We start from the raw sequence: 23,802 nt of genomic DNA, 5'->3' as shown, positions 1-23,802 counted from the left end.
TTTTAATCTCCCTAAACCCCCAAAAGCTGCTCGCATCATATATACGTCTGCTCAAAAGAGACTGAAAGCAAGGTTATTGCTTTCCTTTTTGGATTTTTCCTTTCTCATGTTGTTCCCATTCTTACTGAGATGAGGCAAACCGTGTTTCCTGAACCCTGGTTTTCAAATTCCAGTTTTGCAGATAAACACATTACACACTCCTTTCAGAATAAGTAAACCAGAGAGTTTTTAACCGAGTACATATAACATGTGTAAATTATTCTTATACCTTGCCAGTTACTTCATTCTCATGCATGGGAAAACAATTCACTCTGCTCACCCATAGTTCCTCCAAGTTTCCCACTGAGCTAAGACGTTATGTATGCAAACTGTGACGTTTCATAATTGTTCACAGTGAATTCAAATTAATGATGTTAACCACTCTCACTAAGTTAAGGTAGCTCAGTGGCTCAGCGTTTAGCGCTATTGCTGCACAATACCAGGCACTGGGTTCAAGTGCAGTTTTGGGTGACTGTCTGCGTGGAGTTTGCACATTCTCGCCATATCCGTGTGGATTTCCTCTCGGTTGTCCAGTTTCCACCCACTGTCCAAAAATTTGCACGTTACGTGACTTGGACATTCTAAATTGTCCAATTCTATTCCAGGATATGTAGACTAGGTGGGTAAGCCAGGGGAAAGGTGGGTGACTGGGATTCGGTCTGGGTGGGATGCTCTTCGGAAGGTCAGTGTGGACTTGATGGGACAAAGGGCCTCTTTACACACTCATTGGGAGTTTTTGATTAGTCTATAGAACATAGAGCATAGAACAGCACAGCACAGAACAGGTCATTCAGCCCACGACGTTGTGCCAACCATTGGTCCTCATGTATGCACCCTCAAATTTCTGTGACCATATGCATGTCCAGCAGTCTCTTGAATGTCCCCAATGATTTTGTTTCCACAACTGCTGCTGGCAACGCATTCCATGCTCTCACAACTCCCCGTGTAAGGATCCCACCTCTGACATCCCCTCTATACTTTCCTCCAACCAGCTTAAAACTATGATCCTTCGTGTTTGCCATTTCTGCCCTGGGAAATAGACTAACTATCGACTCTTTCTGTGCCTCTCATTATCTTGTATCCCTCAACTGGGTCCCCTCTCCTCTTCCTTTTCTCCAATGAAAAAGGTCCTAGCTCAGTTAACCTTTCTTCATAAGATAAGCCCTCTGGTCCAGGCAGCATCCCGGTAAACCTCTTCTGAACCCTCTCCAAAGCATCCATATCTTTTCTATAATCGGGCGACCAGAACTGGACGCAGTATTCCAAGTACGGTCTAACCGAAGTTTTATAGAGCTACAACTCGATCTCACTACTCTGAAACTAAATCTCTCTGTTAATGAAAGACAAAACGCCATATGCTTTCTTAACAACACTGTCCACTAGGGTGGCCATTTTAAGCGATCTATGTATCTGCACACCAAGATCCCTCTGTTCCTCCACACTGCCAAGACTCCTATCCTAAATCCTGTGCTCATCTTTGAAATTCGACCTTCCAAAATGCATCGCCTCACGTTTTTCCAGGTTGAACTCCATCTGCCACCTCTCAGCCCATCTCTGCATCCTGTCAATGTCCTACTGCAGCCTATAACAGCCCTCTATACTGTCAACGACACCTCCAACCTTTGGGTCTTCTGCAAACTTGCTGGCCCATCCTTCAATCCCCTCATCCAAGTCATTAATAAAAATGACAAACAGTAGAGGCCCAAGGACAGTGCCCTGTGGAACACCACTCACCACTTACTTCCAGGCAGAATATTTTCCTTCTACTGCCATTCGTTGTCTACTGTTGGACAGTAAATTCTCTATCCAGACAGCTAAGTTCCCCTGTATCCCATTCCTCCTGACCTTCTGAATGAGCTTACCATGCAGAACCTTATCAAATGCCTTGCTGAAGTCCATATGCACCACATCCACAGCTCAACCCTCATCAACTTTTCTAGTCACATCCTCAAAGAACGCGATAAGGTTTGAGAGGCATGATATGCTGCTCACAAAGCCCTGTTGACTGCATTTAATCAAGTCATCTCTTCCAGAAGGTAATAAATCCTATCCCTCAGAATCCTTTCTAACACCTTGCAGACGACAGACGTGAGAGTTACTGGTCTGTAATTACCGGGGATTTCCCTACTTTCTTTCTTGAAGAGAGGAATTACATTTGCCTCTCTCCAGTCCTCAAGTACGACTCCAGTGGAGAACGAGGATGTAAAGATCTTCGCAACTATCAAAGCATTTGCATTTCTCGTTTCCCTAAGCAGCCAAGGACAAATCTGGTCTGGGCCTGGCGACTTATCAATCTTAATGTTTGGCAACATTTTCAGCACATCCGCTTCCTCTATCTCTATCCATTCCAGCATGCAAACCTTCTCTTCAAAGGTTTCATTCACGACAAAGTTCGTTTCTTTCGGAAAGACAGAAGCACAAACCTCATTTAGGGCTTCCCCCACCTCCTCAGACTCCACACACAAGTTCTCTATGCTATCCCTGATCGGCCCTACTCTTTCTTTGACAATTCTCTTATTCATCACATAAGTGTAAAATGCGTTGGGTTCTCCCTAATCCGTTCTGCCAAGCCTTTCTCGTGCCCCCTCCTGGCTCTCCTCAGACATTTTTGATCTCCTTCCTCGCCTGCCTGTAATCCTCGAGAAGAAAGTGAAGACTGCAGATTCTGGAGATCAGAGATGAAAAATGGGTTGCTGGAAAAGCGCAGCATCCAAGGAGCAGGGGAATCGACGTTTTGGTCATAAGCCCTTCTTCAGGAATGAGGAAGGTGTGCTAAGCAGGCTAAGAGAAAAGGTAGGGAGGAGGGATTTGGGGTAGGGGCGTTTGGAATGCGATAGGTGGCAGGAGGTTACGGTGAGAGTTATAGGCCGGAGAGGGGATGGGGGCCGAGAGGTCGGGAAGAAGATTGCAGGTCAAGGAGGCGGTGCTGAGTCCGAGGGTTGGGACTGAGATAAGGTGGGGGGAGGGGAAATGAGGAAGCCTGAGAAATCTGCATTCATCCCTTGTCGTTGGAGGGTTTCTAGGCAGAAGATGAGGTGCTGTTTCTCCAGGCGTCGTGTTGCCATGATCTGGCGATGGAGGAGGCCAAGGACCTGAATGTCCTTGGCAGAGTGGGAGGACGGTTGGGTTGGTTGGTGTGGTTGTCCCAGAGGTGTTCTCGGAAACGTTCCCAAGTAGGCGGCCTGTCTCCCCAATTTAGAGGAGGCCACAGTGGATGCAGTAAATGATGTGTGTAGAGGTGCAGGTGCAGGTGAATTTGTGACAGATATGGAAGGATCTCTTGGGGCCTTGGAGGGAAGTGAGGGGGGAGGTGTGGGCGTACGTTTTGCATTTCTTGAAGTTGCAGGGGAAGGTGCCGGGAGTCGAGGCTGAGTTGGTGGGGGGTGTGGACCTGACGAGGGAGTCGTGGAGGGAGTTTTCATTCCGGAATGCTAATAGGGGAGGGGTGGGAAAAATGTCCTTGGTGGTGGGGTCTGTTAGGAGCTGGCGGAAATGATGAAGGATGATACGATGTATCTGGAGGTTGGTGGAGTGGTAGCTGAGGACCAGTGGGGTTCTGTCCTGGTGGCGATTGGAAGGGCGGGAGGTGGTGGGGATGCGGTGGAGTGCATAGTCAACTACGTCTGAGGGGAAATTGCAGTCTTTGAAGAAGGAGGCCATCTGGGTTGTTCGGTATTGGACTAGGTCCTCCGGGGGCAGATGCGGTGGAGCCGAAGGAATTCGGAATATCGGATGGCGTTTCTACAGGGGGAAGGGTGGGAGGAGGTGTAATTTAGTTATCTGTGGGAGTCGGTCGATTTATAGTAAATGACTGTGTTGAGACGGTCGCTCGAGATAGAATTGGAGAGGTCTAGGAAAGGGAGGGAGTAGTTTGAGATGGTCCAGGTAAATTTGAGGTCGGGGTGGAAGGTGTTAGTAAAGTGGATGAACTGTTCAATCTCCTCGTGGGATACAGTCATCGCTGGTGCGGAAGAAAAGGTGGGGTGTGTGGTGCCAGTGTAGCTGTGGAAGATGGACTATTCCACACATCCGACGAAGGGGCAGGCATAGCTGGGGCCCATGCGGGAGCCCATGGCTACTTCTTTGGTTTGGAGGAAGTGGGAGGATTGGAAAGAGAAGTTGTTCAGAGTGAGGACAAGTTCAGTCAGTCGAAGGAGGGTGTCAGTGGAAGGGTACTGGTTGGTTCGGCGTGAAACGAAGAAGTAGAGGGCTTTGAGGCCTTCGTGATGGGGACGGAGGTGTATAGGGACTGGATGTCCATGGTGAAGATAAGACATTGGGCGCCGAGGAAGACAAAATCATGGAGGAGGTGGAGGGCATGGGTGGTGTCCTGAACATAAGTGGGGAGTTATTGGACTACGGGGGACAGGAAAGTGGTATGCAGAGATGAGTTCTGTGGGTCAGGAGCAGGCTGAGACAATGGGTCGGCCGTGGCAGTCAGTATTGTGGATTTTGGGCAGGAGGTAGGAACGGGTGGTGCGGGGTTGTGAGACTATGACTTTGGAGGCGGTGGAAGGGAGATCCCCTGAGGTGATGATGTTGTGGGTGGTCTGGAAGATGATGGTTTGATGGTGGGAGGTGGGGTCATGGTCCAGGGGGTAGTAGGAGGAGGTGTCCACGAGTAGGCATTTATCCTCAGCGGTGTAAATATCGGTGTGCCAAACTACCACAGCACCTCCCCTGTCTGCCGGTTTGATGGTGAGGTTGGGGTTGGAGCGGAGGGAATGGAGGGCTGCACTTTGCGAGGGTGAGAGGTTGGAGTGGGTAAGAGCGGTGGACAGTTTGAGGCGGTTAATGTCGCAGCGTCAGTTGGCTATGAAGAAATCGAGTCCAGGTAACAGGCCAGCTCGCGGTGTCCAGTAATCCTCTATAGCTGAGCTTGACCATAGCTTCCTCCACCTTATTTAAGCTACCTTCTTCCTTTTGACGAGAAGCTCCTCTGCTCTTGTTATCCAAGGTTCCTTTATCTTACCCCTTCTTGCCTGTCTCAGAGGGACATATTAATTCATCACTCGCAACAACTGTTCCTTAAACGGTCTCCACATGTGTATCCTGACTTTACCATGGAAAAATTGCTCCCAGTCCATTCTTCCCAACTCATGTCTAATCGCATCATAGTTTCCTCTTCCCCAATTAAATATCCTCTCATTTTGCTTAATCCTCTCCTTCTCCATAGCTATGTAGAATGTGAGGCACTTGTGGTCACTATCACCAAAATGCTCTCCCACCACAAGATCTGATACCTGCCCCGACACATTTCCGAGCACCAAGTATAGAATGGCCTCTCCCCTCGTCGGCCTGTCAACGTACTGAGTTAGGAAACCCTCCTGAACACACCTTACAAAAACAGCTCCATTCAAATCTTCTGCTCGAAGGAGTTTCCAATCAGTATTGGGAAAGTTAAAGTCACCCATTACAACAGCCCTACTATGTCTCCACGTTTTTCAAAATCTGCCGACCTATGCATTCTTCAATCTCCCTGCTGCTATTGGGGGGCCTGTAGTAAACTCCTAACGAGGTGACTGCTCCCTTGCTGTTCGTAATTTCCACCCATACTGACTCGGCAGGCAGATCATCCTCGATAATGTAAGCTTCTGTAACTGTGATACCCTCTCTGATTAGTAGTGCTACACCCCCTCCTCTTTTTCGCTCCTCCCTGTTCTTTTTAAATGCTCTAAACCCTGCAACATCCAGCAACCATTCCTGCCCCTGAGAAACATACGTCTCTGTTATGGTTACAATATCATAGCACCAGGTACTGATCCATGCTCTAAGGTTATCACTTTCATTCCTGATACTCCTTGCGTTAAAGCAAACACACTTTAACTGATCCCATGGTTCCTTCCCAGGAAAATCGTTCCCACTAGCTTGTCTACCTCTTGCTATTGCCTCATGTGAATCAACTCTTACCACCAGTATACAGCTCAGGCTCCCACCCCCCTGCCATGCTAGTTTAAACCGTCTTGAACTACTCGAGTAAACCTTCCACCAGGACATTGGTCCCCTTCCTGTTCAGATGCAACTCGTCCTTCTTGTACAGGTCCCACCTTCCCCAGAAGGCATCCCAATTATCGAAATATCTGCAAGTCTGTATGCATTTCCATTTTCCAGGGACCGAAATTGACAAAATTAGTATTTCACTAAACGATAAATAAGAATTCTTTAAACTTTAAACTAATTGGAACAGAAATTTCAAATTACATTCTTAATCAGTGGGAAATCAGCCATCAAATCAGCTCTCACAAATATACTTCAGAAGTATTATCGTTGACTGATGTCAAATCCTAACATCACATATAACAGAATTTCAGTTTCATAACTACATGCAAATATAACACTACTGCTGTCCATGGAAACAATTTCAATTATTGTAAAAACCCTTCTGGTTCACTAATACCTTTGGGGATAGCAAACTGCCATCCTTACCTGGTATGGGCCACATGTGACTCCAGATCCACAGAAATGTTTCTGATTGTTGAAGGTCAGTCAACTACTGCTAGTATCCTTAAAGGTCATGTACAAGGCCTAACTATCTTCAGTAACTGTTTAACTGACATTTCCTCAATGATAATGTCACAGGTAAGAGTGTCCTGTGTTTATGTAATGTTCAGCAGCATTCTTATCTCCTCAGATTCTGAAATGCTCCCTCACACAATGCAGAAAACTCTGGTAACTTCCAGGCCTGGGCTGACGATTGTAATTAAAATTCGCACCACACAAACGCAAAGCAATTTCCAACTCCAATAAGAGATCACCAAAATCACGCTTCTTGACATTCAGTGGCTTTGCTGATAATGAATCCCCTGTGATCAATAACCTGGGAGTTACTATTGAGCCGAAAATGAACTGAACTCGCCATATAAATACAGTGGCTGCAAAGAATACTGCAGTGAGTAACACATCTCGTACCTCAAAAAGCCTCTCCAAAATCTACGAGGCTAACCACAGGTGTATGATGGAATAGTGCTCACTTGCCTGTCCGCATATGCCTCCAACAGCTCTAAACAAGCACAATGCTGGGGACATTCGAAATCAGAAATGAAAGCATAAAGTGCTGGAGAAATTCAGCAAATATTGCAAAGTCTTGGAGCAAAATAGAGAGTTTGTCTTTTGAATCCATATAACACTTCTTAAGAAGTGTGCTGAAAAGTAGTCATTTGGACCAGAAACATGAATTATCTTCCCTTCTTCATAGTTGTGCCAGGCCGGCTGATTTTTCCAGCATTTTCTCTTTTACAACAAAGTAGCCATTTGATTGGCACCATATCTTCAAAGCTGAAATGAATCCAACACTGATGTTCAGTCGCAGACTTTGACAATAGCATCATTGGCAATATGCATTGCAGAAATTCATCAATGCTCCTTAGGCAGCATCTTCCTAATCGATGACTGTTACTTTCCTAAAGACGAAGGAAGTGGATGCAAGGGAGCAGCATCACCTTCTTTTTACCCTCCTGTGTCACTCACCACCCTGACTTGGATATATACTCGTTCAGTAAATCACCAAAGTCCCAGTGGAGCACAGAAGTGCTTTTCAAATGCGAGACACAACTGTTCATGAGTTTAACCTGAGGGTCATTGTGCCTCAGAGGAGGGATGTGGTTTACAAGATGGGACCTTCATAGTGATCTCAGCCAGTGTGGGAATTGAACCCATTTTCTGAACTGGAGCGTTGACGTTTCAAGTGTAACTTAATTCTTAAGAAGGGTTATTCTCGAATCAGTAATTTCTCTATCTCAAGATGCTGCCTGGCTTGTTGTGTTCGCCCAGCCTGCTTCCTGTCTGCAGTGGGTCAGTTAGCACGGTTGGTTGGAAGGCCATTGTGAGATACAAAGAAACTTGGTGGTCCTTAGGTTGCACTCACTACCAGTTGTCTCTCTCTCTCTCTCATTGAGGAAACAGTCGTCATTGAGAAACTAGAGCAATTCTTTCAGTGTGGCTCTGTGAAATTCCTGGAAAATTCCGCCACTTCCCCTCATTCACAGCACCGAACAATTGTTCCAATACCATCAAGACTGCAGTGACTTAAGAAAGTAGCTACCACCACATTCTCACGGGCAAAATATTCTGACCCAGTCATCGAATAACAAGTCCCTTGAATTAGTTGTTGACACATGTCTGAACCCAAATTTTGACAGCCGAAATTATGACATTCAGAAAATTCAGGAAAACGTTTAAATTAAATTGTTGGGTGTGTAACCATTTGGTGGATACTTTCGGATCGATTTTGTGTGTGTATTGATGTATGCATGTGTTTTGACGGGAAAGGATATGACCATTGCTGTAAGGGAACTCAGCAAATTGCTGAATGCTCAGTTCAATCACATTTTCACCATCATCAAATGCAGTGAGCAGTGCTGGCTAAAGTTTCCTTGAAAGGTTTTTGAAGAGCCACAGAGTGATAGTCCTACAGTGCAGAAACAGGCCCTATGGCTTAGATTGGACATTGCCAACCAAAATGTCCATCCACGCTACTATGAAGCATTTCAGACAGCATATTCAAGATGTGGCTAGTCCATGTCACAAGTTATAAAATCCCTGCATCTAAACGCAGGAATAGCTTCCTATAATCCTGAATAATAGTCTGATATTTGGTCAGTCCTTGTGTTTCGGACGTACATATACCATACATGAAAGGTCAGTGCTGGTGTTCAAGAGCAAACTTAGCGTGCGTGCCAACAGTGCAGCAACTTGGTTACTGTCATCACAACCAGACAGTGTTATCTGACAAGGATTGAAGCTGTACTTGTATTAGATTAGATTAGATACAGTGTGGAAACAGGCACTTCGGCCCAACAAGTCTACACCGACCCGCCGAAGCACAACCCACCCAGACCCCATTCTCGTACACTTACCCCTTCACCTAACACTACAGGCAATTTTGCTCGGCCAATTTACCTAAGCAGCACATTTTTGGACTGTGGGAGGAAACCAGAGCAGCTGGAGGAAACTCACGCGGACACGGGAAGAATGTGCAAGCTCCATACAGTCAGTTGCCCGAGGTAGGAATTGAACCCGGGTCTCTGGCTCTGTGAGGCAGCAGTGCTAATCACTGTGCCACCGTGTAGTCACCACTGGTGCAATTTTCGGTGAACACAAGTGTCAGGAGAGAACATTAGCTTATCGACTGAGCAGTCTCACATTCAAACTGACATTGATTGTTTACTGTTAGTGTCAGGGTATGATATGGAAAACACTGACCTGAAGGAGATGAGGAATGAGACCTAGGTCAAGAGCAGGCTGAGGGTGATCTGTCTAAGAAGAGTTCCCATCACCTCCCCTGTGGGGATCGGTTCACTGCCAGCACTTCAAATCCTCACTTTCCAGCTGGAAATATTGTCTTACTGAATTATCTAATGTCTCTGCCAACTACTGCTTTTAATCTGATGTGTCCAAAACAAACCATACTGGAGTATATTCTCTAAATGTCTGTAAATAATATTTCTGTTTAGTTAATTCAATTGCCTCCCAAGAGATGTGATGTTAGAATTAGAACTAGAATTAGATTTTATTGTCACGTGTACTCGAGTATAGGAATACATGAGCACAATGGACAATGTACGGAGTCGCCATTCTCCATCGCCATCTTTGTTTCAAAACCAAGATGTCTGCAACAATGTTAGATTCACTTCCATTGCTTTGGCCACCCACCAATCCGAATCTTTCATCTCCGAAAAAAAATCATCCACTCTGATGGAGACTGGGGAAAGCGTTACCATCTGGATGTGAATGAGAATTACAATACAATTCTTGATTGTTATTTCTGGTAATTCATGGTTCAGCCGCAGTGCATTGGAAGATAGCAGGTGGAAGCCCCACATTATAAAAGGGAGACAGAAATCAGGGAGCAGAGAGCAATTCGTTTACCATGCCAGAGGGAAACTGTTGGAAGTAGTTATTCAATCAGATATAGCAGGACAAATCGAAAAGTTCAAATTAATGTGACAGAGTCGAAATTGCTGTTTGATTCTTTTGATTTATTTGACGATATATACCTGCAGCTTTAATAACGGGAAACATAGGAGCAAAGAGATTTGGTGCAAGATGAGGCCATTTGGCCCATGAAGCCTGCACCACCATTCAATACGATCATGGCTGATCATGCCATCTCAGTATCCCATTCCTGCTTTCTCTCCCAACCCCTTCACCCCTTTAGCCACAAGAGCCACATCCAGCTATATTAGAATATATCTAATGAACCGAGTGAAGAAAATCTTTCTCATCTCAGTCCTGAATAGAGCGTGGTCCTTAGCTCTGGACTTCCCACCATTGAGAACATTCTTCCCGCATTTAGTCTGGCCCGTCGCATCAGGATTTTTAAAAAAAGTTTTCCAACAGATGCCCCCTCATTCTTCTGAATTGCAGCAGAAACAAGCTCAGTCAATCCAGTCTGTCCTCTCATGACGGTTCCCCCTATCCCCAGAATCTGTCTGGTGAACCTTCACTGGAATACCTCAATGTCCTTCCTCAGATGAGAAAAAAAGTCCATCAGTTTTCTTCCAGTACACCAGACGATCACATCTGAACACACTATTCAAGTGTAACCTCACCAAGGCCCTGTATAACTGCAACAAGACAGTGTTACTCCGAAAAGTCAATGATTGAATGGGAGCAATGTGGTTTACTGAAATGGAAAGCAATGGGAAATAACACTTACATTCACGATTCTTCTGAGCCTTCAAATTAGTTGCACAATTTCTTTTTTTCTTTGTTTAGCCCCAGCTGCTTCTGTTTCACATCGATGTGCACCCCTTTGCATATACATTTCCCAACAGGTGGTCTGAAAGTTATCTACTTCTTCTTCAAGAATACTCCTGAATAGTCCCCACCTACGGGCAGCCATATTCACCAGGTTGAGACCATTTCCCACTTTTTTTGAACTTGTCTCAGTTCTCCATGCGAAAGGTATAACTCTGGCTACCTTCCACGGTCCCAGTTGTATCTGTGTCTTTTTGAGTTAATGAAATATTCCATCGTCCAGTCCCATTTAAGGCTCTGCCCACAGCTCTTTCTCCAATATATTGGGATGCGATTGGTCCTATCCCTGCTCATCACACAATTAGAAAAAAAATCCATCAATTTGCTTCCAGTTTCTATCTTTCTCTTATGGCCCACTGGTCATTTTCCCTTCCTGACCTCTTTGTTTCCATTTGTGGGGAAGTTTTGTTCACCAATGTCCATTTCAAACCCAGCGACTCCCACCGTTGCCTTGAATATCCTTCCTCACATCCTGTTCCCAATGAGGACTCCACTTGGTTCTCCCTGTTACTCTATCTCCATCTGTTCTGATGATGCCAACGCCCACCCCCCTCCTCCATGTATCGAACATGAGCTCCTTTATCCTAACCTGAGGCTCCCCCTCTGCCACTCTGTCCCTCACTGCTATACTAAATAAATTAACAATAGAGACGACAGGGTTCAGCTGAGAACTTAACAAACCGATGGTTTACTGACAATGACCGAATCATCTCAGGAAAACATCCATTCTGATGGTGTCACCTTCCACCCTCCCCGTGTTTCAAACATGAGCTCCTTTGTCCTCACCTGAGGATCCCCCCGCCTCCAATCTGATTAACAGGCTCCTCACTAATATACTCACTGAATCAGCAATGGAGGTGATAGGGTTCAGCTGAGAAATTAACAAAACGATGGCAACCACATGGCTGTGGTTTACTGTCAACGATCATATCCTCTGAGGAAAACGGAAGAGCGGTATGGAAGACAATTCTGAATGTTAAAACAATAGAGCCGGAGTAGTTTAGGATTTCATCTCTCAAATACCAATTGGGATCTGAACGTGGTGAAAGGCACAGAGTGAGAACACAGAATTCTTGAATTGCATTTGACTAAACTCTTTAGCACACAAGAGCCTAATCATAGATTTGATCTTCATGAATGAAACTGAGCTTTTCGATATATTGGCAGAGAGATCCAAAAGGTTTCATGAATTTAAGGTGCAGTAACAGCTGCCAGTATACAGAATAGCTAAGAGACGGGCTCTGCCAACATTGATACATGTAATAATTTGCTGGTAAGTGGATCCCTGCATTTTGGTTTCTGTTTTGACAGCAACTTGGATTTAACCAATTAAATTAAATTATGCCCAGGATACTAAAACTCAATTGAGTTCAACTTTATGTATTGACAACATCAGGACAATGCGAGGATACGATGTTGATGGGAAAAACAACTTTGAAAATTATTCAGAGGTACTTTCTTCCGAAAAAATAAACGTCTTGGTCTCAAAGAAAATCTCCAAAGGCAGAATCTATCAAAGTGAGCTATTCCAGTAAAAGCAGTAAGGAGTAAGAATACAACCCAGGGAGAAGACAGCAGAATGGTAAGGTCAGAGGGAAGGGACAGGTTCAGAAGGCCTGCAGGAAGACAGCAGAAGAGACTGTATATACTGTGAGAGATTATATTGATTTAATATTTAAGCATTATCTTGTTGGAATAGCATATTTATAAAGGTGGGGCAGGTAGTGGTTAGAGAGTTAAAGGGGGCTCGGATTAATTAATAGCTAGTTTTTGATTAGTTTTCACTGCTAGCATTACAAAAATTTTTTTTTTTCCTTAAATGGTGGAAATCAGGGGTTCTTTTTCCTCACATACTTTTAGCAGATTATGAGGCGAGTTTTTCTGTTTTTTCCATTTTAATTCCACTCACGGCCAGTTGTGTCTCACTGATGATAGAGCAGCTTGGCCAATGATAACTTCACTGAAGAAATTGATGTCCAAGTCAGGATGGTGAGTGGCTTGGAAGGTGAAGATGAGGTTATGGCTTTCACATGCAGCCAATGCCGATGTCTTTAGGAAAGTACTGATTGTGGATTTGGAAGATGCTGTCCAAGAAGCATCAGTGGATTTTATGGTTTTTGTTGTCAATGATACATAATACTGCAACTGAACATCGGAGGTGGATAGTCTCCATGCAGAGATATGGTTCCAATCAAACTGGCTGTGTTGTCATAAAGGAGAATATGCTTGAGGCACTCAACAGGCCTGTTTCAACTGTGAAAACAGAAAGAGAAATAATGTTTTCAGGCCTACCTGGCTCCTCTTCTGCACTGTTCTGAAGAAGAGTTATTTTGGACTTAAACGATTAACTCTATATTTCTATCCACTAATGTTGCCAGACTTCCTGAATTTCTCAGGCAGTTCCAACTTTCATTTGAGATTTTGAGAATCTGCAGCCTTGTGCTTTGAAATAGCTGCTTGGTCATGGTGCTGTTCCATTTTGGGGGGGTTTAACTGGAGATACACTCATCAAGGCAAGTGGGAAGCATTCCATCACACTCCTGCTGTGTGCCTTGTAGATGGTGGAGTGGCTTTCAGAGCGATGAGATGTAGTATTCTTGCCCAGAGGCCTGTACTTTTTGCCACCGTACTTATTTCATATGAAGACAAATTCATTTTCAGCTCAATGGTAATTCCCAGGTTGTTGATTAGGTTAAATTCCCTCCAGTGTGGAAACAGGCCCTTTTGCGTAACAAGTCCACACTGACCCTCCAAAATATAACCCACCAAGACTTATTTCCATACATTTGCCCTTGACTAATGCAGCGAACACTCTGGGCAATTTAGATTACTTACAGTGTGGAAACAGGCCCTTCGGCCCAACAAGTCCACAACGCCCCGCCGAAGCGCAACCCACCCATACCACTACATCTACCCCTTACCAAACACTACGGGTAATTTAGCATGGCCAATTCACCTGACCTGCACATCTTTGGACTGTGGGAGGAAACCTGAGCACCCAGAGAAAACCCACGCAGACACGGGGAGAATGTGTAAACTCCACGCAGTCAGTCGCCTGAGGTGGGAATTGAACCCGGGTCTCTGGCACTGTGAGGCAGCAGTGCTAACCACTGTGCCACCGTGGCGCCCCTGACATAGCGGGACAGGGGATCATAAGGGATTCAGCAGCAGCAAAGCCATTGAATGTCAAGAGGTGTTACTTAGGTGATTTCATATTGAAGATGGTAATTGCTTGTTATTTGTATGATAAGAATGTTAATTACCCTTGTTAGCCTAGGCACGGAAGTAGGAAGAATCTTACTACACTGTGATATGGAAAGCTTCATTATCTGAAGAGAATGCTGCTGAACATGGTACAATTGTCAACAAACACCCTGGCTTCTAAAATTGTGACAGAAGGAAGGTCAATTATACAGTCAGTAAAGACAGTTAGGCTGAGGACATGAACAAGAGAAACTGCTACAGTGAAGTCCTAGAGCTTAGATGGCATTGCTCCAACAATCACGCAATTACTGTGGGTCTGGAGTTACATGTAGCCGAGACCAGCTAAGGACAGCAGTTTTCTTGCCCAAAAGAGCATTAGTGAACCAGGTAGGTTTTTATGACCATTGACAATGGTGTCATGGTCAACATTAGAGTTATCATTCCATATATTTATTAAATTGAAGACCTGTCATGATAGGATTTGACCTGAATCCACGATAATAAGAGCCGATTCACTGTCTGTGTTCCTGGCTGATTCAGAATACATCTTGATAATTCCACTCCACTAACCCAATAATTTTTATTTATCATACAATATTAATTTGTCTCTATTCCCGAAAAAATGGATACGCAAACAGACTAAGTCAATGAATTTAATGTGAATTGATTAACCAATTGCGAGACTGTGTAGTTTTCTCCTTATTGAAATCGGTTCGTCAATTTGATCAGTGAGAAATTCGAAGGAACGATGAATGAACGTAGTGAATTATTTTCCCATGCGAAGGAATGGGAAAATGATTTAGTAAAAGGCAGAAAAAAATGATTTACGTTCTTTTAATTTACATTCTAGACTAGATGGGAATGGGGGTCACAGGAGGAAGTGCAAAGTTCACACTCTGCAAAGTGTGAAGATAGATAAGTCGCCTGGGCCTGATGGGATTGATTCTAGGATTCTCAGGGATACCATGGAGGAGATTGCAGAGCCTTTGTATTTGATCTTTACTTCGTCATTTTCTCCAGGAAGAGAGCCAGAAGACTGTAGGATAGCAAATGTTGTTCCTTTGTTCAAGAAGAGAAGTAGAGACAACCCTGTTAATTACCTACCAGTGAGTTTTACTTTGGTTTGGGTTAAGTGTTCAAAACGTTTATAAGAGATATGATATATAACAACCTAGATAGGGGTAATTTGATTAGGGATAGTCAACATGGTTTTGTGAAGGGTAAGTCGTGCCTCACAAACCTTATTGAATTCTTGGAGAAGGTGACCAAACAGGTGGGTGAGGGTAAAGCTGTTGATGTGGTGTATATGGATTTCAGTAAGGTGTTTGATAAGGTTCACCACTGTAGGCTATTGGAGAAAATACAGAGGCATGGTATTGAGGGTAATTTAGCGGTTTGGATAAGAAATTGGCCAGCTGAAACAAGACAGAGATTGGTGTTTGATGGGAAATGTTGATCCTGGAGCTCAGTTACTAGTGGTATACCACAAAGCTGAGGCACGGTGTAATGTCACAGTGGTGCAGTGGTTAGCACTGCTGCTTCACAGCGCCTGAGACCCGAGCTCAATTCCTCCTTTAATCAACTGTCTGTGTGGCGTTTTCACATTCTACCTGTGTCTGCGTGGGGTTCTTCCCAAAGTCATAAAATGTGCAGGTTTGGTGAATTAAATATACTAAATCGCATGCAGTATTAGGTGTAGGAGAATGGGTCTGGGTGGGTTGCTCTTTAGAGGTTCGGTGTGGATTTGTTGGGCTGGAGTGCCTGTTTCCACACTGTCAGTAATCTGAAATAAGTATTGGGGCAATTTTCATAATGACCTAGATAAGGGTGTAGAAGGATGGATTAATAAATTTACAGATGACGGTAAGGTCACTGGAGGTGTGGATAATGCTGAAGGATGTTAAAGATTAAAGAGGACGTAAATACGCTGCAGAGCTGGGCTGAGAGGTAGCAAATGGAGAATCAATGCAGAACAGTGTGAGGGGATTCACTTTCGAAGGAGCAGCTGGAATACAGAGTACTGGGATAATGGTAAGATCCTTGGTAGTGTTGATGGGCAGAGAAACCATTGTGTCCATGTGCATAAATCCCTGAAAGTTGCCACCCGGGAAGATAGGGTTGTTAAGAAGTTACACGGTGTGTTAACTTTAATTGGTAGAGGGATTGAGTTTCAGAGCCAGGAGGACATGCTGCAGCTGTACAAAACTCTGGTGTGGCTGCACTTGGAGTATTCTGTCGCGTTCTGGTCACCGCATTATAAGAAAGTTTGTGGAAGCTTTGGTTAAGGTTCAATGGAAACTTACTTGGAAGTTACCTGGTATGAAGGGGAGATGTTACGAGGAAATGTTGAGGAACTTGAGGCTGTTTTCATTGGAGAGAAGAATATTGAGAGGTGATTTAAGTGAGACGTAAAATCTATTCAAAGGGATGGAAATGAGAGTTCTTTTTTTTCCCTTCGATGGTGATGGCTCACAAGAGGGGACATAGATTTAACTTGAGGGGTGATACATATAGGAAAGATGTCAAAGGTAGTTTCTTTACTTAGAGAGTGGTAGGGGCATGGAACATGTTGCCTGCAACAGAAATGGGCTGACCAGATTTAAGGGCATTTATAATGTCATTAGATAATAAAAGGAGGAAAATGGAAAAATGTAGGACAGATGGGCTTCAGATTGGTTACACAGGGTGGTTCCACATTGAGGGCTAAAGGGACTGTACCGCATTGTAGTGTGTGTGTGTGTGTGTGTGTGTGTGTGTAATGTTCCTCTTTATGAGTGTTTTCTTAAGTATTAACCTGAAACAACATGGAATATGATGATCTGAAAAATTTGAATCCTAAAACAATGGTTCTGGGAATATATTTTTCCCAGGCTCAGGAAGGATGGGAACACCATTTGGGAATGGAAAATGCAAAAATAAGACAATTTTGCGATCACTCTGTCTTGAGCAGATTTATAAATGATACGAGCAGGTATTGTTGGTTTGGTGAGCTTAAAAGCGGACAAATCTTGAGGACCAGAGGAGTTGTAACTAAAGAGGCAAAAGAACAAATTACAGTGACTCTGATCCAAATGTTTAAATCCTCTCCAGCCACAGAGGAGGTGCCAGAGGACTTGAGAACAGCTGAGGTCTTCCCACTGTTCAAGAGGGTAGCAGAGATAGACCAGGAGTAACAGAGCAGTGAGTGCCCCACCAGAGTTAGGGAATGTATTGGAGAAAACAGTGAAGGATGCAATTAATATCCACCTGGAAAAACATTGGTCAACTAGGGATAGTCAGTGTTGCCTTCTCAGAGCCAAGTCATGCATAACAAATCTGGTGCAAGTTTTCGTAGACATGACGAGGTCTAGAGTTGAGGGTAGGGAAATTTATATTGTTCATATGGATTTCATCAAAGCCTTTGACAAGACCCCACATGGGAGATTGATAATGAAGGTAAAAGCACATGGCATCCAGGGAAAATTAGTAAGTTGGCTCCAATATTGTCCCATCATAGGAGACAGGAGATTTTGGTACAGGAGACAGGAGATTTGATTGTACAGTTGGCGTCAACTGGTGGACTACAGGGATCAGTGTCAGATCCCTTCTTGATTGTGATAGTCATAAATGATATTGGTGTGTGAGTGTGTGTGTGTCTATACTGGAAAACACAGGAGGCAGTTCGCTTGGGGATGACAGGTAAGTTTGCAGAAGATGCAAATATTGGTTCAGTGGTCAGTGAGGAAAAAAATTCAGGTATCAGTTGGATATAGACAGATTGATCAAACGGGCAGATCAACGGTGGATGAAATGTAACCCTGATAAGTGAGATGATGAACTTTTGTCAAAGGACACACGACTCAACGAATGGGAAGAAAATAGGAAGCTCAGTGGAACAAAAAGATAGTGAGGAGGTTGTTAACAGATCCCTGAAGGTGAGCAGACGGTTGAATAGGTCAGTTAAGAGGCTTACCTTTAAAGTTGTTGTATAGATTGTAAGAGCAGGGAGGTCACTTTGGAGCTGTACAAGACGTTGGTTCAGCCACAGTTGGAGTAATGTGTGTAGTTCCAGTCACTGGACAATGGGGAAAATGTGATTATACTGGAAGGAGATTCAGCAGAATGTTGCTGGGCTGCAGCAATTTAGCTGTGAAGAGGGAGACTGGATAAGGTCTCTGCTTTCCTTTGAGGAGAAATCAGGTTATGTGAGACAATAAGGGGTGTGGACAGGGGAAATAGAAAGCAATTGTTTCTCTCAGTCGAGAGACAAAAATGATGGCTTAATTTGAAGCTGAAAAGGTTTACATGGGACATGAGGAAAGATCCTCTCACGTCAAGGATAGTCGAGGCCTAACACTGAGATGGGAAATCTAAGGAAAATACTTGGACGAGCGCTTGAAATGATACTAAATCTACCTCAGTCCCACTGCACAAGTGCTGGAGAGTGGGACTGAGGTAAAATTAGTATCATCTAGGCTGGACAAACAGAAAGGGCCGAAGGGCCTCGTGTTCTATATGATTCAGTCATTCTAGAATTCTGAAGTTAAAGTTCTTAATTATTTTGTGTTGTTGTCTTGGTTTTTGAAAATATTAACTGGTGTATGTTCCAACCGTTCTCGTTTCCAGTGACAAATTCAGTTTCTGTATTAGAATGCTCATTCATAGAAAGAATTTTCCAAATAAGTTCATAGACTGAGATAACAAGAAAACCAGTGGTATAACAGTGTGCAGTAGAACAGCTCTTGAGCTCTACAACATGAGAGATTTAATAACTAAATAGCCTCAGCAAAATGAAGATCATTCACTGAAAAGAATATTAGGTATTGATGAGATGGATAATGTGTAAATTAATGCAAGTTTGAAGATAAATTGTAATCAACATTTGAGACCTGACATGATCAGATTTATCCAGTCTCCAGGGTATTCGGTTACTGATGAAAATCTCAATGATATCATACTATTACAATAAACCTGTTTTCATAATCTGTTTGTTGAAAATGATAGAAAAGAAATGAAGATGTAATCATAGGTTCCCAGTGGAGATATCACACAATATAAAACATAGTCTCTGGAAATTTTTCAGCTCAAACTATGAGAGAATTCCCCAACTCCAGCAGGAACGGAGCTAATGTTTCACAAGCAAAAAAAATGTATCTTCGAAGGCAAATGGTCGCTAAGATATATTACACAATCCTCACTGTTATTGGTGTGCCTGGTACGTCTCATAAGAAATAAAAGTGTATCAATTTATGCACTAATTCATACCTATTTCCCTCGATGACTGATAAGTATTTTATTTCCTTTTAGCAAGGGAAATTCCGATGCCAGACAACAGTCTCCTCACTTAATGCGTTTAAAGCAATAGCTTGTCGATTAGGAGGCTTCTCAGTAACGTGCAGTGTTGTCTGTTTCTCTATACTGTTTCTCTATACTGTACTGAGGCCACATTGATGGGTTTGGCTTAGCCCCGGTCCTAGCTGGTCTGGGTCACTCTCTGTCTCTGTGGGAGTTCAAAGCCTGCTAATGTTCAGCTGAGTTTTTTTTCACAACCCATCTCTTAGTGATACCTGGGCTTTCCCATCCCTTGATATGAAGGGATTGTGTTGGTGGATCTTGCTCAGGCAGCTCGCTCCGATTAGGAGCCCAGATACAACAATTGGGCAATGGGTGGGTTAAGCAGTTAATATGGAGGGATAGGTGAGGATCAGCACAGATGTTTTTGACTACCCTATGCGTTGTCGTCAGTCAGTGGATGTGTGGGGGCATGCTATTTGTGCCGACAGATCAATAGGAGGAGTGTTGTGCACAATGTTCCAGCTATGATGTTTACTGTTGAATTATTTGATTGTCAAAAAGACACGAGTTGTGCCATTTGTAAAATGATGCACAGTACTGTGGTGTGGAGTTTATTGGGACAAACACTGAGATCTGGAATGTTGTGGCATCAGCTCTCCCACAAAGGATCAAACAAATTTGTCCACCAGGATGTTCCCCACTTTGCCCTTTGTTCCTGTTATCCTTTGATGTTCCTTGAAGGTCCAATGTGAAGGTGCTACCATGTGCACGAATTTGGGAGTGTCATTTAGTCTTTGGCAATCGATTTGGTTAAGTATTTAATAGTATTTTGATTAGTATTTTGCTGGTAGACATTTTGGAGATGAATCCACTTGATGTATTTCAGACGAATTCACTGTGAGGTCATGGTGTTACACCATGGAAGGCAATATCCTATCGCCTTTGTGAACTGTCTGTTATTGCACCTGATTTAGATGGCTCAGAACAGACTGTGTTACAACAAGACTTTTTGCTGATAAAAGACATCATGGTTTATGGTGACTGATTTATGATTTAGAATATTTGATATTGATATGCTGGTCTAAGGCTCCAGTCAGGATCAAGAACACCCATCCATATGCACTGACAGTCAGCCCTGCTGCTGTGCCCTCCATTTGACATGATATTCAGCACTGAGGGACTCGGTGAGTTGGATACTATTTCAGGGTCACCAATTGATTCATTGTCCATCAGCAGCACATTACTATAAGAATATGAATCATCTGTCGACCCTGTTTCGCATGATATTCTTTGTCTCATGGTGTGGGACATCATTGTACCGATTTTCTCACAGGATATCTGTCCAAGCAGTGATATTGATTTACACAACGGAGGCAGGTATAGATATACAAATTCCCACAGCAATAATGTGACTTGCTGCATTTGCAGTGACGATGATCAAGATCTCGCTGTGTTGTCAACTCTTCCTTTCAGTCTGTATGATTGGAAAGCGAGGACGGGTGGGAATTCCTTCTCGTCTGTTTTGACTTTGTGGGAAGTTGGTTACGACTAGACTCCGTGCTTGTTGAAGATGGCCATTCAGGCAACTGTCCCCACATAGGGCAGTTTAGTATGTTCAGTATCTTCTGGTCGTCTGAAACTTTTCATGTTGGTCAAATTGCTGTATTAAGGTTGAGGTAGTTCATTGGAGGTCACATTTAGGTACTGAGTAACCCCAATTGTTTTGTGATGATTGAGAGATGGAAAGTATGTTGGGGTTGGAGTGAGGTAGGATTGAAGGGACTTGTTGTTGCCAGCTCATAATTTGAAGTTTATGAATGTTTGCAGTAACGATAACACTGAGCTGTTCACTCCCACAGCACATTGTAAATGTCAGGGCTGCTGCATCAACACTGCTGGCTGGGATCAGTCTGGCACAGTGTGTTCCACATCAGGGGAGGAACACAGTGGATTTAATGCTTTGATGTAATAACATCCTGTTCTTTTAATTCCAAAATGGTTCACTTGAAGGATAACGTTATAGTTTGAGTAATAAGTGGCGAGATATCAAACAAATTTCACTTGGTAGCTGGCAACACCACGTCATAAATCAGACAACATGTGTTACTGTCATAATGCCAGAGGTTATTACAATACAGAAGGATGAATGTTCTAGGGCATGATCATTTTATGATTGGCTGTCTTGGAGTTTTTATTTCTTCTCTTGAGTTCAGTCTTTAATTCATCAGACGATCCTTCTCACTGATGTTGGGTGCTGTCTGAATGCTGATCCATTGCTCTGCATGATGGATACATTTAACCCTTGACTTACTGGGCACTGGACCGGCAGAACGAGGTCCAGATGTGTGATATCAATGTATGCAGTTAATGTTTCCAAACTAACTCTGTGACGAAATTCTTCAATTGTGAGAAAAAAATCCATTCTCTGTATCTCACAGACACTTTGCATTATCCAGTGACTGGAATGTTGTGTAATATTGATCCCAATCTCCAGGAATCACTCTGAGTGACGGTATTACTGACTGGGATTGTACTGAATGGGAATCACGAAGCTTAGGCTGGACCCCCTGGTTGCAGTGGCCTCGTGCTTTTTGGGGGCTGAGTCACTGTAGAATTGTACTGAGTGTGCGTAACTGCTGGATTAGAAGTTTCTGACACAATTTTGTTCCTTTTCTGTGGGTCTCTGTGAATGCAGCATTATAGTGGAGCACTAACAGGAGAATAACTGTGACTCCATTTGCAAATTTTACTGGGAATATCTTTCACTTTTATTGCATGTGGATCAAGAGCCTGAAGGGAACAACTGAATACAGTGGCAACGTTATTTAGTGAGCGTCTTTCAATTTGAATTTTCGCAATTGTGGATTGCAAAGGACACAATTAACCCAGTGTGCAAGTATTACTGGGAGCATCTCTCAAAGTGTAATTACACTGAGTATGAGGTACTAACTGCAGTGGAACGAATTGTTCCAATGGCCTTGTATAAATAGGAGTACCTCTGAGTATAGAATTTAATTGTATGTAGGGAACAGAATGAAACAGAATTGCAGTGGTAACTAGGACCATGACAATATGAACCATGCGGATCTTCATTTATATCGCATTCCTCATTTCTGTTCTGCCTACTGTCAGTGCAGTTTGTAAATTTTGCTCACCCTTTAACAAGGCTATGTTGTCCTTGATTTTTTTTCCAAGACTTGTCATGAAGGCAGAGGTGTAGATTTGTCTGGAATTGGTTTCTTTGAACAATGGTAGGTATCACCATTTTGCGCAGTTCTTTTTTTTTGTTAGTTTGGTTTGGTTTTAACAAGGAGTCAAAACCTGCTGGCACCAGATAAGCAGCAACAGTGAACAGTATTTCCATGCTGCAACAGATGGTTCCTGATGGGCTTTCTCTCTGACGTCTCTGCAGAAAGTATTTTCTCTTACCTGTAAGAACCCGTGTTTGAATCTGCCTTTTGCCAAGCGGCGTGTTCATAGGATGTTGCGGGTATTGGAACAGACTCATTAAGCTCCGATAGAGTTGGTTGCGTTTTCAAATAATTTATGTTAAATTCTGCTTTCGTTTGTTTGTGTTTCAAGTGCAGTGTTTCAATAAATTCTGTTTTGTTTGAAGCCAAGTGGTGTGACCAGCTGCATCATCCCTGGAATATCCACTTTACGTCTGACTAAACATCTAAAACCGTTATTGTCTGGGCAAACTTCTTAAAAACATTTTGAGGGGGTCTGACCTGGTCCATAACAATATTCAACGGATTGCAAGTAGCAAAATATTCACAACTGGTTGTGGATGCTTGGTGCTAAGTTTAAAAAGTGAAATGTCCCATTGGAGGTAAACAGATATGTTTGTAATGTTTATTAATGACTTGGAAGAAGGAGTCGAAGGGTGGGTCAGTAAATTTGCAAAGGTACGAAGATTGGTGGAGTTGTGGATAATGAGGACGGCTGTTGTCGGCTGCAAAGGGACACTTAGATATGATGCAGAGCTGGGCTGAGGAGTGGCAGATGGAGTTCAACCCTGTCAAGTGTGAGGTTATCCATTTTGGAAGTACAAATAAGAATGTGGAATACAGGGTTAACAGTAGGGTTCTTAAGTGAGGTGGAGGAGCAGAGGAATCTTGGGGTTTATGCTCATAGCTCTTTGAAAGTTGCTACTCAGGTGGCTAGAGCTTGTAAGAAGGCCTATAGTGTATTAGCGTTCATTAGCAAAGGGATTGAATTCAAGAGTCGTGAGATGATGTTGCAGCTGTACAGGACCTTGTTAAAGCCACATTTGGAGTGCTTGTGCAGTTCTGGTCGCCTTATTTTAGGAAAGATGTGGAACCTTTGGAGAGAGTGCAGAGGAGATTTACCAGGATGGTGCCTGGAATGGAGACTCGGTCGTACGAGGATAGGTTGAGAGAGCTAGGCCTCTTCTCATTGGAACGGCAAAGGATGAGGGGTGACTTGATAGAGGTTTGTTAGATGATCAGGGGAACAGATAGAGTAGACAGTCAGAGACTTTTTCCCCGGGTACAACAGAGTGTT

The sequence above is a fragment of the Chiloscyllium punctatum genome, chromosome 47 (genome assembly GCF_047496795.1).
Source record: "Chiloscyllium punctatum isolate Juve2018m chromosome 47, sChiPun1.3, whole genome shotgun sequence".
NCBI classification, from domain to species: domain Eukaryota; kingdom Metazoa; phylum Chordata; class Chondrichthyes; order Orectolobiformes; family Hemiscylliidae; genus Chiloscyllium; species Chiloscyllium punctatum.
This window is presented reverse-complemented; position numbering follows the sequence as displayed.